Source organism: Wolffia australiana, chromosome 5, assembly GCF_029677425.1.
Source record: "Wolffia australiana isolate 7733 chromosome 5, ASM2967742v1".
NCBI classification, from domain to species: domain Eukaryota; kingdom Viridiplantae; phylum Streptophyta; class Magnoliopsida; order Alismatales; family Araceae; genus Wolffia; species Wolffia australiana.
The window spans coordinates 8,433,200-8,447,772 of NC_135839.1; the positions used below are offsets into that span (position 1 = coordinate 8,433,200).

A 14,573-nucleotide genomic window follows, 5' to 3' on the forward strand; every position below is an offset into this window, starting at 1 on the left:
TTTTCCTTGCAATATCCCAACAATGATGCCAGATGTTTGTGATGCACTCGAGTCAACAACTGAGCCTAAAAAATATGAAAATATACATTAGTTAAGACATTCAAATGATGCAATGAAAACACAACATAATATTGTAGCTACAACCCGATTGGTAGTGATCATTGCGGATGATGGAATATTAAAAAATGTTAATCACCTCGGCTGTGAACTGTTTTTCTCCCTGAGCTAATGATACCGAAAGTACTTTAACTGCAACTTGAATTCCATCTCTTAAGAGGCCATAGTAGACAATTCCATATGCTCCTCTTCCAATTGGCCGTTGAAAATTATCTGTGATTTTTGTGATATCAGATAGTGAAAATAAATGACTATGAGAATGAAACTCACTTCCTTTGTCGCTCAATGAGATCGGTAGATTTTCCCTTCGTTCCATCATTTGTGGATCCTCTACAACAGAATAAAATGTTGGAGTGCTTAGAATGACATTTTGGGCTTTTCTCTAGAGTAAACCTGACTACAGTTAAAAAATAACTATAAACCATCCACACCTTAAACAACATTCTGTTTTTTCTGTGTTTCTTTTCTTCAAAGCGTAAACTGTCAGTGCAATCACCAGGAAGAGCAGAATGGCTGCGGACCCTGCTACTGCCACAGGAACAATAAGGTTTTTCCCCTTTGTTTTTGCCACTTCCGTCGTCACACCTCACAAGTTTACCCTATTACACAGAATGGGATTGTTGCTGAGCCTACAATTTCATTACAAGAATATGGAGGAATGGTTCCAGATTTTATTTTACCGGGAAAAGGTTTAGATATTAATGGATAGATCATCAGGCCATTTAATGTAATTTTTATGAAGACTAAAGTTTTACCTGAACTGTTTTGGTGGCACAAGACATGGAGAACAGTTATTTTATTTTGCAATCATATAAAACTAGAAAATCTCAATATAAACTTATTCACTAGTATGCATATCCGCAAAGAAAAAAATAAGGTTCGTAAGAAAATTTTATTGATAGAAGTTATTGCAGTTTATTGAGTACATCTATGAAAACCATGATTTATCTGTTTTCATGGAAATTAAAACTGAAACCTAAAGGGGAGACAATGAAAAAGGAAGCAGTCTACCTATATGTAGCATTTATACCCAGAAGAGAGTGCTGATGTTAAATTATTTTGAAAAGTATGATATTAAAAAATGGTAAATATAATTATGAAGTATCTCGTTATGAAAAGTGTGAAGTCTCAGATTCATACTGAAATTGCGATTAGAGAAACAAACTTTCTTGAAAAAAGATAAATGGGAATGTGCCACTTATAGAGAAATGGGACCATTCAATTTAGGAGTAAAATATATTCCTTATAAGGCCTAATAAATAATCTTAAAGGTAACATGCATGAAGCTTAACTAAGGGGCCACACCCACCCTCAAGTTGGGGCGACCATGCTTTAGTCACCATGTTTGCTCAGAAGCCTAGAAAATACACTCACTCAGACTCCTTTTGTGAGCATGTCAGCCATCCGTTGACCTGGCACATACTCTAAGAAGAAAACCTTCTCGTGAATTTTCTATTGGGTTGAGTGGTGAATGATCACAACATGATGAACAAAACTGTGCACAATGTCAATGTGATGGCGCATGCCATCAATGATAGTCATCGACGTCATCCGCGCACGCGCCCGCGACGTTGAAGACTGGGTGATCTTGCTCCAGTTATCTTTTCCCGTTTTCCGTCTATTGTTCAATCGTGTTTTGTCTCCTTTCCTGTTCTCGTCCGTCTTGTTTTCATCGTGTTTATCGTGCTTGCAATGTTTGTCTACCTGCCGCTTTACTGTCAAGGGGAGAGACCACCCGTTGATCCTTCCCCCTTGTCTCTTTCCCCATTTCTTTCCCCCATTTCCTTGATTTCACCCCTTTTCCCTTATGTTTTCTTTGTTTGTAATAGGGGGGAGCCCATTTACAAAGCCTCCCCTAATGGACCTCCCTAAGGCCCTTGTAAGGGCCCAACTCTTCTCCCCTTTATAATGGAAGAGAGGGCGCCCCAACCTGTTTAGACCTGTTTTTTTCATTGGGACATTTCATCGAACAGAAGGCAGGTCTCCTTCCTCATGCGTGAGAAGTGAACAAGGGAAGGAAGAAGAAGAGGAGGAAGAAGGGAAAGGAAGGAGGAAGAAGGGGAGAGAAGGGGGAAAGCGCCGCCGACTCTCCTGAGCGCCACGCCACCTCGTCTCCCCTCCTATCCGCCGTCGCGTGCCCCGCGCGCCGCCAGCCGCCCTCGCGCAGATCGCCGCGTGCCCAGCCGCTGCCGGCCGCCGTCCCCATCGCCACTGTCGACTCCTCTGCCACATTTTCAGCCTCCCTCGTGCCCTCGTCGCCGCTGCCGAGCCGCCGCGTCCGCCGCCGGGCCGCCACTGCCGCCCCGCCGAGCCTCGCCGCCGCTGACCGCCGTGAGCTGGCCGTCCCCGCATCTGGTCAAACGACCGGACGACCGAGCGGTCAGATCGACCCGATCGGTCGGACGACCAGATCGACCGGTCGATCGACCGGCCGGTCCGACCCGACCGTCTGACCAACCCGATCGACCAGTCCGATCCGACCCGATCGACCGGGCTGGTCGAACTGGTCAACCTGACCACGGCCAACGATTCTGACGGCCTGGTTGATTTGGTCAAAGGGTCCGGACGAGCCGACCGACCTGTCGCGTCACACCGGACGAGCCAAACCAGCTGAATCGGACGAGCGCAAGCACTTTTGACTGCACCTCCCCTTCGTCACCCTTTGCATCGCTCTGGCACCACCAGTGCGTGTCGAGCTGCCGTATCTACTCTGGCAACCCTCCGCTCCACCAGCTCCGAATCGCCGCCGACGAAGACAAGATCCTGCATTACGAGCCCCGTCGACGAGGTACGCTGTCCTCTCCGTCGCCCATTTAGTTATTCCTTGAAGTATTCTTTCGTCCCTTCCTCAGCGCTCGGGGTAGGTAGGTGAGAGAGGACAAACGAGAGATAACTATGTGTTCGAGAGTCTTACTGGTACAGAAGAGTACGTCCGTTACGTGCGAGCCCAACGGATTGAGTCCGTTCGGCTGTAGACGCCTTCGTCGCTCCGACGAGGTTCGAGAGGCCACCGTCGCCGTCACTCGGTGATCCGTCCAAGCTAGGAGCTTGGCGCCTCCCTCGAGTCGGAGCCTGCACGTACGACACGTAGGACCCTCATCTCACATCATAGTTACTTAGCGGATAGGCTAGCCGTCGGACGACGACCCCACCATTATCCGATACATTATCATTTATCGTCACCGAGCCATCATACTCGATGACGACGGGACGACGTCTAGACGTCCGTCCTGCATGACGATGGCTGACTTGCAGTCACAATATAAAATTGTAAGATAGATATGGCATTATAAAGGTCATCCAAAATACCTTTAATTAGAGAATCTTGCATGTCCACCTTTCTAGTGCTCTAAATTCAGTTCTGCACCAGACCTTGAAGCTACTTTATTCTTCTTATTATTTCATGTCATGACATTTTGTTCCCAAAAAGTACATAATCTGTTGGTCAATCTGCGATCAACAGCTGAACCAACATAATCAGCACCTGTGTAGATTTCCAATGACACAAATTGTCCCTTTGAATTATAAGCCATGTCTCACCATACCTTTAAGATATGAAACTCTGTATGTTGCCTGCATATGTGGGTCCTGAGGGTTGCGCATAAATTGGTTGAGAACACCAACTGAGTGGCTGATATTCAAAAAAGAGTGGTTCGAATAGATTTGTTTTCCATTCAATCTTTGATACTCCCCTCGATCCACCAGGATAGCCTCTTCACAAAGTTTCAACTTTAGAGTAGGGTTAAATGATACCACAGAACACCGACATTTTATTATTTTATGTTGATATATAAGTGTCTCTTGGGTTGAGAATGCAACTTTGATGCCACAAAAATATTACAAATTCCAAATGGGCTTAATTTTGAATTTCCTGGAAATTGGTCACTTAGGCACTGGATTTCCTTTTAATCATCTCGATGATTACAATTTCATCTAGGTAGACCAGAATAATCCCACGCATGCTCAACTCAGATTGCTTAATGAATATTGTACGATTGCCATAGCTTTGACCGTACATTATATTTTTCATGGAACTTGAGAACCATCCTAATCATGCCCTAGGGGATTGATGAAGGTAATAGATTGCTCCTGGCAGCTTACACACACTTATCTCTTGCAGATTTTGGACATTTCTAGGTGGTAACTATAAGTCTCTGAGGCGAAAGCATTAGTCACACTGTATTGGTATAGATTCCATCCAAAATTTTCAGCAAGCGGGAGAAAGATATATACAGTGCTGAGTTGTGAATGTAGATGTCCTATCGAAATCTATCCCACACATCCTGGAGTAGCCTTTGGCTACTAGCCAGACTTTGTATCTCTCCAGAGCTCCATTTGACCAGAACTTCAAGGTTGTGGATCCCCCACACCTAACTTTCCTCTTGCATGCTAGTATTGATAACAAGATCCATGTATCTTTCTTTAGGAGGGTATCCATCTCCTCATTTGTTGCCTTTATCCATTTCATATTCCCCAATGCTGCACAAACTTTCAGTGTTACTCGGGAAGCATGCAGTTCAGGCAGAATATTCTTAAAGGAAACTACATGAATAATGGGATTTGGAGATTTCTGAGTACATGTATGTTTACCTATTCTAAGCGCAATCTGCCTATCCTGATAGTTATCAATCACTTGCATCATTTTTGCAGCCTGCTCTGAACTCTGAAATAGTTGTCGACCGAGACCATAAAATATCTTGGACTGGAGATGGATATAGTAGGGGTGGGATCCCATGCATCACCACAAATAAGGTGGAATGCCTGAAAACTTCTTGCACTCTTCTGAACAATGTTTTTGTCAGGAAATAGGTGGTGTGGCCTATTAGGCCCACTAGACCATCAGCCCGCTAAGGGTTCCTTCTCTTAGTCCCATATGGGATAATGACTCATGCTCTCTCTCTCAGTCCTATATAAGGGCATGTATCCCTTCCTTCCAAAACAACTAAGAGCTATCCATCTTCTCTTTTCTACAGTTTTTAATATCTTTTGTTTTTGTATGAAATGCCCATCTCATACAAAAACAAAAACATTTCGTTTTGTTAAGAAAATCAAAAAGAGAAGTTACTTGATGTACATGTCATACAGGTCTAGGTGAGCACATATTTCATCTCTTCGTTTTAAGGCATGAACGTAAAAATTTGCAGTGAAACTCATATTTTGGGAGGAATTGTTCTAACCGGCCGCAAAATTTCCAAAACTCATTTCTCCCACATTTTAATGGGCTGGTTTATTCTGAGCATTCTGTAGGTGCCAAAATTTCTTGTTGGTATGCGCATGCTTCTTATTGTAGTTACAGGATGGTACCTTTTCTGATTCACTTATGACATACATTATGTTCACAACAAACCATCTGCTTGCTCTGCTGCATTCTTGTCAGTTTACCTATGACCATAAGACCTGCCTATGTGTTTGCTTTCTGATTTCCCGTCAGGAGGGAAGAATTTTCTTCTTTTTCCAGTACGATCTAGATGTTCTCCGATTCACGATCTAGCTGGGAAAGAACTGCCTAAAATCATAATGCATGCTTTGAAATTCTCACATTTTACCATGCAAATTACACTTCCATGGAAATGAGTCTGAAACCTGCAGAGGTTGATAGTGGTCCAACTCTCTCTGTATCAACAACAGCTCGAATGCATGCTCAACCAAGATCTCATTTCACTGACACAAACTTCTAAATTTGGCTCTCAATTCATAGATGCGCCCAATGTTTTTTTGACACTACTCTTATGAATATGACCTATACATGCTTTACCATTTTGAAATTAATCAATTGGCATCATCTTTTTCCCAACTGGCGTAGTGTGGATTATTGAATCTACTTACTTAAAAAATATACTCCTTTAATTCATGTCATTCTGTTATGAGTTCAACTTCAGGGGTTCAGGTACCACAAATGGGATGGTGCTCTGATTTGTCTATTTTCCAATGTGCTGAAAGTGAACCTTTTCCAAAGAGTAAAACATCCTCAAGTAACTGACTCCAATGATTTGTGAGTCAGAGTAGGTCTTTCAGTCAGCTTCTCTTTCAGCCTCAATTGACAGCAGATTTCTCCAGTGAATTGGAAAAATTCTCCCAATCATTAAGCACATAGAGAGTGTTATAAATCATCATGTTGTTGGTGACAGTTCTGCGGACCAGTCCTTGCCAGATAGCAGTCATGATAACCTGTTCTGAGGGCATTTCTAGGCTACAATCTTCATCATCAAACTAAATTTATGGAGAATTAGATTTTAATCTGAGTAACTCATCTTCTTGGCCGCCACACGCAAGTCCCTTAATTTAAATATGGTTTCAGGGCTAAGGGTATAGTTTATGATTGCTCAATAACAATGATATGAGATGGCTAATTTTTTTACTAACATGGTCGTGAACTCGCAACCTTGGCTCTGATACTACATTCATATTCAACCATGATAAACTATGTTAAAAATTATGGCTGATAGTAAGGGGGCTGCTTTCCCTCATTATGCAGCGTATTGATATGATCCACATAAGGGTCTACGTCCGCAAGTGGGTCGGTAATGGGCCGGACAAGCCAGTAACAACCCACGACTCCCCTCCTACTTAAGGGAGAGCACCACCACGACACAGGCAGGCAATCAAGAAGTAAGCATTTCCTCTTTTCCCTTACCTCCCTCTCCAGGTCCTCTCATCTCCCTCCCTCTTGTGGTTTGTAGGTCGACGCGCCCTCATCGACGCGGAACCGACAGCCCCCTCCGACCATTCCCGTTTCTCCCCTTCTCTACCCCGGGAACCTCCTTCTTCTCTATCTCTATCCTCTCAGTTGAACTGATAGACGTTGAATCATGCAATCATATCGTTGAATCATTGGAAGCACAAGGAGTTACACGATATGTCCGAGTAGGAACTTGCAACCTTGGCTCTGATACTACATTCATATTCAACCAGCATAAACTATGTTAAAAATTATGGCTGATAGCAAGGGGGCTGCTTTCCCTCATTATGCAGCATATCAACACTCACCCACAATACCTCGTGCTGCCCTTTCTTATGGACCATGCAAGAAGGTTGTTGCTTCCAAGATTTGAAAACTGCAACATTCACTTTGAGATCATGAGTAATTCCCTGTCACTTGTCCCAGTCAATGCTCCCAAAATCCAAACCTAATATACTTCTAAGGAAACATACAGTTTCTAATGAAATGATAGGTGAGAAAGCCACAGTAATACAAGTGGTTCATGGGCCCTAAGCTAATGAGGACCCATCAGTGAAAAACGAATGATATTTCTAATAAGTACTTATAAATGACCCTAAAGGTTGCAGCCACGAGTTTACCTAATAGTTTTAGAAAAAAAGAATAAATAGGGACATGAATTTCACCTCAACTATAGTTCCCCTTTCCGTGATCTTGAGAGAAGAGCTTGTGGAATATCCCCTATCAAATTATTGCCTTCCAAGTTTCTAGAAAAGGAAAATACTTCAGAAACAATGGTTCATGCCCTTGGGATTTAAATTTTTTAAATCCATGACTTACAAGAATTTGAGGGCTGGAAGTAGCAAAAGAAAAGATGGAATTTCTCCAGTGATATTGTTGTATGACATGTCACTGAAAACAAATGCAATGAAACATCTTTAAATTAATGTATCTATCGTACCAAATAGCAAATGAACTTGGATATATATAAGTGGTCTTACAGTGAGGTTAGAGACGTAAGATTGGTTATAAAGGAAGGAATTTGCCCACCAAACTGCTCTGAGACAAATTCCTGAAATGCATTATAATTAATTCTCCTCCATCATAGCTTTTCGTACGACGTTTCATTCAAATGATTGGCATATTCGTGAGTTTATGGAGGAATATTTGTATGTGAAGACAGGTGGATAAAAAAAAAGAACCAAAAGCCAGATTTACACACTCTCACTAAACCTATAAACTTTTATCTATATTTTTTAAATGCACATATCTCTTTCTCCCAATCCATCTAACTGAAACTCACAGAGTGGAAATCCTGGAGTAGTTTGAGGAATCCAAGATGCATCCTACACCCTCCCAGATTAACTTTTGCGGAAGACATGGATCACCCTGCCAGTTCTTATTCAAGGGATAAAATGTCTTCAACCCCAGCATTGCCTCGACTAAAATATTGTGGACAACTAAAAATTGATCAGAAAGCAACACTTATTCCTGAATGAAAGGTTGAAAAGGAGGAATAGTTTACAGAGTGAGAGAGTGAGAGAGAGAGAGAGAGTGAGAGAGAAATAATTTAAAACGTTGAAGGAGAAAAACAAATAGTGTTCTTTATCCACAATGATAATCAAATATTATCATATGGCAACAAATGAGAAAACATGCACAAGAGGAGAGAGAGAGCATCTGGTGTATATGAAGAGAAGACAGGTATAGATAGGGATTAAGATCACCGTAAAAATAAATGTACTTTCATATGGATGGAGATGTTTCATAAAATGGCTCAATGAAGATATTCTAAGAAATGTGATTCACAATCCAATTTTTGACTCGATTTAGTCTAAATCTATGCGCAAATCTGAGAATTAAATGTTAATGCGAAACATATTAAATCTTAATCTCAAACATAATAAGTTTATAAAGATATCAGAATTTCCATGATCATTCAGACAAGCCAAGGCCAGGGGCATCAATTGCCGCTCCCTAACTTTGGTTGTGTGTTATCTGTTTCTCAATGCTACTATGATATAGTCTTCTTGGAGCTCCCTTAGCATTTCCCTGAGCTGGCCGAGCTGTCAGGACTCCTGATTAGGCTGGGAAAACCTCAGGGAGGGCCTCCCACTACCCTTGAAATTCTCATTCAGATGCTACTAAAAAATATGGTGAGAAAAACAGTTTTATGGCCCAAAGGGAGACCTCTCTCAACCATGGATGGCAGTAACCACCTTAAGGTGATCTTATACAGGCAATTGTATCATCAAACAACCTTGCTCTCATCAGAATCTGGCATCTGGCCAACACAAACATCATTTAGTGTTTAAAGATTGGTGGCTTCACCCCTGGACATCTGATATTCACTTCATTCATATACATTACTCATTCCATGCATTAGTCTTTCTCATTTCACCAGTTTTCTTATCTTATACAACATCAATTGTCATCCCTAGTTACCATTTAAAAATTTATTAGTACTGTAGTATCAGCTCCCTATGGAGATGACCCGTCCTTATCACTAACTTTCCATATTATTATACCATTCAAGGCCTTATAACATTTTATGAATTAACTCAAACATCTAGAATTTACTACCCCAAAGTTGATTCATCAATCAACTTGGAGTTTGCTCATAGTTCTTAGTGGGTAGGCCACCGCTGACCTTCTGAGGTGGAACCAAATTTCTGGGGTACAAGGGATTTCTTTTATTTTTTTCTCTTTTTAACTATTCAATGGATTGTCCTTAAAGATCTAAACTACATGTCTCATTAGTATGCTGTCCATCCCAAACCTCTTGGCGGTGGTTTTTATGAGCAAGGATTGGCATAATCCTAACAAATTCCATGATCTATCTAAATATATCTGTATTTCTAATATGTAAGTTTCTTCTCCCATATCCTTCATGGAAAAGTTCATTGACAACCCTTTATTTATTCACTACGGATAAAATGAATCATGTGCATTCACCTACATCATCATTCATTACTATTAATACCTAATTACCATAATTACAGGGAATATTGTCATTAACTTTGTGATATTATCATAATAACCATGACATTCCTTTGTCTTAATTTTACATTGGTCTCAAGGACAAACCATTTTAAGTAAACACATATATCGAGTTTAGTTCCTCAAAACTTAACTTGAAGAACAAAGAAGCAAAGATAATAAGAAGAAAAGAAGAATCCAACAAGACTTTAAATGTTGACCTTTTTTGACTTTGAAGTCCAACTATTGATTCTAGTAAAACTAACATTTCTCAAAATAATCATTTATCTCAAGTGACACCGATTTAAATGAGATCAAATTTAGAAGCCTATGGTAAAATTGCATTTATAAGGCCTTAAAGTACAATACATTATTTTTCACATTATATAATTTTTTTTCAATTAAGAATACCAAAAAAACAGAATTAATAGTATTGACCCAGGTCAGTATGGCTGATGTGAATGCAACACCAAGTTGCAATGAACCAGCAAGGGTGTCCCTTAGGTGGCTTGGATTGATTTATAGTAATTGATATTAGTTATTTCAAACCATTATTGATTACAGCAATTATATAATCCAAAAGCTAAAAATTTCACTATGGGATTAATAATTGTGAAGTTTTATGTAGGAACATGTGGAAGAGTGTGAGTCATCGAATGAAGATCTAACATTTATGGTTGTCCAAAAAGCTATTTGGTGGGACCCCATGACAGGTAATGCATAACTACTATCATCTGTTCCGCTTAAAGAAATGGATGACCGAGAACTCTCATGTTTTTATGAATGTATTTAAATTTATGTCTCTCTTCTTGGCCAACTATCCTAAAAAATCTAGATTTATCAAGAATGTGGTCATATTATGTGTTCAGAATTAGAGTGATTTGTATTTTTGACTTAATGATGCTCAGTTTGAACAAAAACCTTGTCAACTCATTTAAAGAAGAGGGATAATCTCTGCCAAGATGTTTGAAGTCTCCAATTTTAAAACTTAAGAATGAGGTAATTAACAAGTTTTGAAATAGATTTAAGACCTAATTGTTCAGGTTTCTAGGTTGGCAAGATTTAATATTTTTTAGTTTTGTTTTGATACCATAAATATCTTAATTATATCAGTAATTTATCGAGATTCTGATAAATCATCATTGTGTCCCTCTAAATTTGTCCTAATTTTTTAGAGTGACTTTGTCTATAGATTTTCCATTGTTTCTCAACCATATGGTGTTACTGTTGTCACAATATAGTTTTTCCCAAGTCCTCTTTCCGTGGACTTAAAAAGTGTGTAGTTCTGTTGAGGTTCATCCCCGACTCCAGTTCTTTGTTTGACCATCACATCTTCATGCACATCCAACGTTTTCTCATTTTGTCTCGATATAAATGTCTAAATACTTGAACCCGAAGTTGCATGGATTTTGTGTTTTTAAAATAATCTCATTCTAAGATTTTCATATAAATCTCATTTGTCCCATTCTCATATTAATTACTAGTTAAATTCTTTGACTTTATTGAGAAGTCATAAATTGGTCATTTTTCTGTGTCCTAATCTTCAAAATTAATATACATCTCATATATTCTTTAAAAATTCACGGCCTTATATTAAAAATATTATTCTCTGGTTAGTTTCTGAAAATATACATTTTGTATATTCACATTTCCATTTTAGCCCTCAATTCAATATGTTCAACTCTCCATTGATTTTCTTCTTATTGATAACTATAAAACTACACAAATACTTCTTATGATCCTCATATTATCCTCTTTCTTAAATTTCATCCTCAAAAAATTATGTGTTGATTTGGTCATTGCATTTTCACAAATTGACTTGTTCATTAATTTTTCATCTGATTTCGACTTATTTTGACTTAATAGGATTAAATATGAATTATACTTTGACCAAATATGAAATATTAATGTTTCACTCGATTTTTCATCACTCACTTCTCCAATTAAATATAGTTTGACGGAGTCAATGGTTTTAAAAGTTAACCCTTTTTCTTTTTGGATTCGGTCTACACTCGTTATCATAGTCATTTTTATATATTTGAGTGAGTTTGGATTTTAGTCTTGGTCCACAAATCATGTGTTGAAATGTCTGTACAAGTTCGCTGATAGAGAACACAATTTATTCATCATTGATCATGGAGTATTATAATCACTGGTAAGTATTATAAAAGTGATTGATTATGAAGAAGAGAATTATGGTCAATTACATCATTTAAGCATTTTAGTTTATATAACACTATTTATAGTTTTCCTTAAAAGCACAGAGTTGTTAATGCCTGAATCAACTGGGAGAAAGTATTGAATAAGTGAATCTAAAAAAGGGTATTTTAGTAATTATTGAATAAATAAATAGACTTTTTCACCCTCATTTCCCCTCATTCTGGATGTGCTATAGCAAGTGGCTGGCCAACAGGACAAGGCATATTTCAGAATCCAAGTTGTTCAACCTGCTTAAGGTAAGTTTATTGAAGTTTTCTCTTAATCGCATCTCTTGTTTGCATTGAAAAATGCCTGATCCTAGTGAAATATAGGGATCTAGACATGAGAGGAAGCATTGAGGGCTCAGTGAACTTGCGTTGAGGTTTTAGGATCTTAGATTTCTATTTTCCCTATCATTATCCATCCATTTCACCTTAAAATCCATCATTTTCTCTCTCTAGAATAGGTTACTTCTCTCTAGACCTTCATCCATATCTCTAGTTACTCCCCTAAAAATTTCACGTAAATTATTCTTCATTTGTTCCTTCCAATTCTATCTCAAACTCCTTCTACACTCTCTCTTCATTTTCTCCCTCTATCTCCTCATTTCGGCCTTTTCTCTCTTTAGAATTGGTTCTTTCTCTCTCTAGACCTTCATCCATATCCCTATTTCATCGAATAAAAATTTCATAAAAATATCCTTCATTTACACCTTCCAATTCCCTCTCAAACCCTCTCTACAACATTTCTTCATTTTCTCTCTCTATCTCTTCATTTTCTCTCTCTATCCTCTAATTTTGACCTTTTCTCTCTCTATCCATGTTTATTTATCTCTCTAAAATATCTCACTATCTCTCTCTAGATATTTATATAAATCATTTGAATTTAAATCATAGGAAATTATATAAACTACCTAAAAATCCAGAAAAATCCCAGAAATTGTATTTTTCACTATTAAAATCATTTTCTTCATCCCAAGCTCGAGAAAAAATTCTGAAATTAAAATTCTTCCTCTATGTGGATTGACCCCTTACTTTTCCTATGTTAATTATAGAGTATTTATGTGGAAATTTTTCATAAATATTGTCTGAATCAAAACAACATCATAAAACCTTTAATTTGGACTTATCAACTACTTGACCTATTTGTTAGGTTAAAATCGACCCATAGTTGATTATTCTATATGTCTGTTGTATTTAATTATTGTATTAATTGAGTAATTAACTAGAGTAGGTTATGGGACTAGGGGCGCACACACGTAAGGTTTATTAGATGTCACAGGATATACTAAAAGTATAAGAATATTTATGAAAAACTTCATTAAGTATAAGAGAACCAAATCCCCCAACTGAGAAACACCCATGCACGTTTCTCCTAGACCCCTTTCTTAACCCTTCTTATTTAGTGCTCTCCCCTGTCGTCCAGTTGGAATGTCAAGAAGATCCTCTTGGATTTTTAGACCTGTTCATTGATTCAAATATGAAGAGATTGTACATGTCGAGGACTGTGTGTATATATATTGTCAAAACATACGAGTGGCTTGTGATGGGTTATTCTCACGATTGAAGAATCACAGATTTGATTCCTACTAAGTGATTTGATCTTTCTCAGAGTTTCATTTTTATTGGCCCATTTCGATTCACAGTTTTCCAGCAATGATATTATTATACCAGATTGTTTTCATGGCCATGATAAAAAACTGCATCAACCATGACTTTTATAAAACCAACAAAGAGAATTTATTAAACACCAAACCCAATTCAATTACGTAGCCAATAACCAAGTAAATAGATGAAAGTTGGATCAGCTTGGACCATGATTTCTAACTAAGCTAATCAATAGACAAATTCATGTTGTTCCTAAGGGGAAATATTAAGGAAATACTTAGCAATAAACCCCTCACTCTAAGCATGACCTCCAAATGTGGAGCTGACAAACTCAAAATTGTGGGTAAAATTAATGTCGTTGTGAATTGAGTGTGATCAATAATTTTTATAATCCATTATTCGTGAATAATTTATCGAGATAGTGATGAACAAGGGTCGTCTCCACAGGATACAGATATAAGGGAAATAAAGATTTTTAAATGGTAAATTCTAGAGGTGAGAAGGATTATGTAGCGTGATAGATAGTGAATGAGTGAAGATAGTAATAACAATAGAGGTACTAGTAACATTAGAAGATGGGATAAGTAGTTACAACATCAAATGACATCAATTAAATTATACTTTTATACTTCTTTTTTACCACATATTTTTAGATATTAACTAGAATTATTGACCATTTAAGGATAAAATGAGAAATTTTGGGTTTATTTTCCCAAGCTCTATTTGTATATATGTTATTGATTTTTGAGACTTACCCCTTTTGATTCCTTAGAGTCAAGTAGATTTCTCAAATCTTCTTGGAGTTTTATTTGAAAACAGTACATGGGTAAATACAATGCTGAATTTGGCATACAAACGGGAGGAATGGAGAAACCCAGGCCATCTCATAGTTAGTAAGAAGAGGCCCAATACACAAGAACCCCACTCTAGAAGCCCATTCAAACCTCCTTAAGAACTTGGTCAATTAAAGGCAAGAATTGTGAAACTAACCCACAATAGGAATTTGGAAGGCC

At 38.2% G+C, this 14,573-nt stretch overlaps 1 long non-coding RNA gene across 1 annotated transcript; it reads left to right on the top strand.

The window, feature by feature from the left end:
* Positions 1–2,045: 2,045 nt before the first annotated feature.
* LOC144703454 (uncharacterized) lies at positions 2,046–6,960 on the top strand. The gene is made up of 3 exons (XR_013581530.1): positions 2,046–2,905; positions 6,593–6,726; positions 6,798–6,960. It is a non-coding gene; the product is annotated as an uncharacterized LOC144703454 (long non-coding RNA).
* Positions 6,961–14,573: the final 7,613 nt, after the last annotated feature.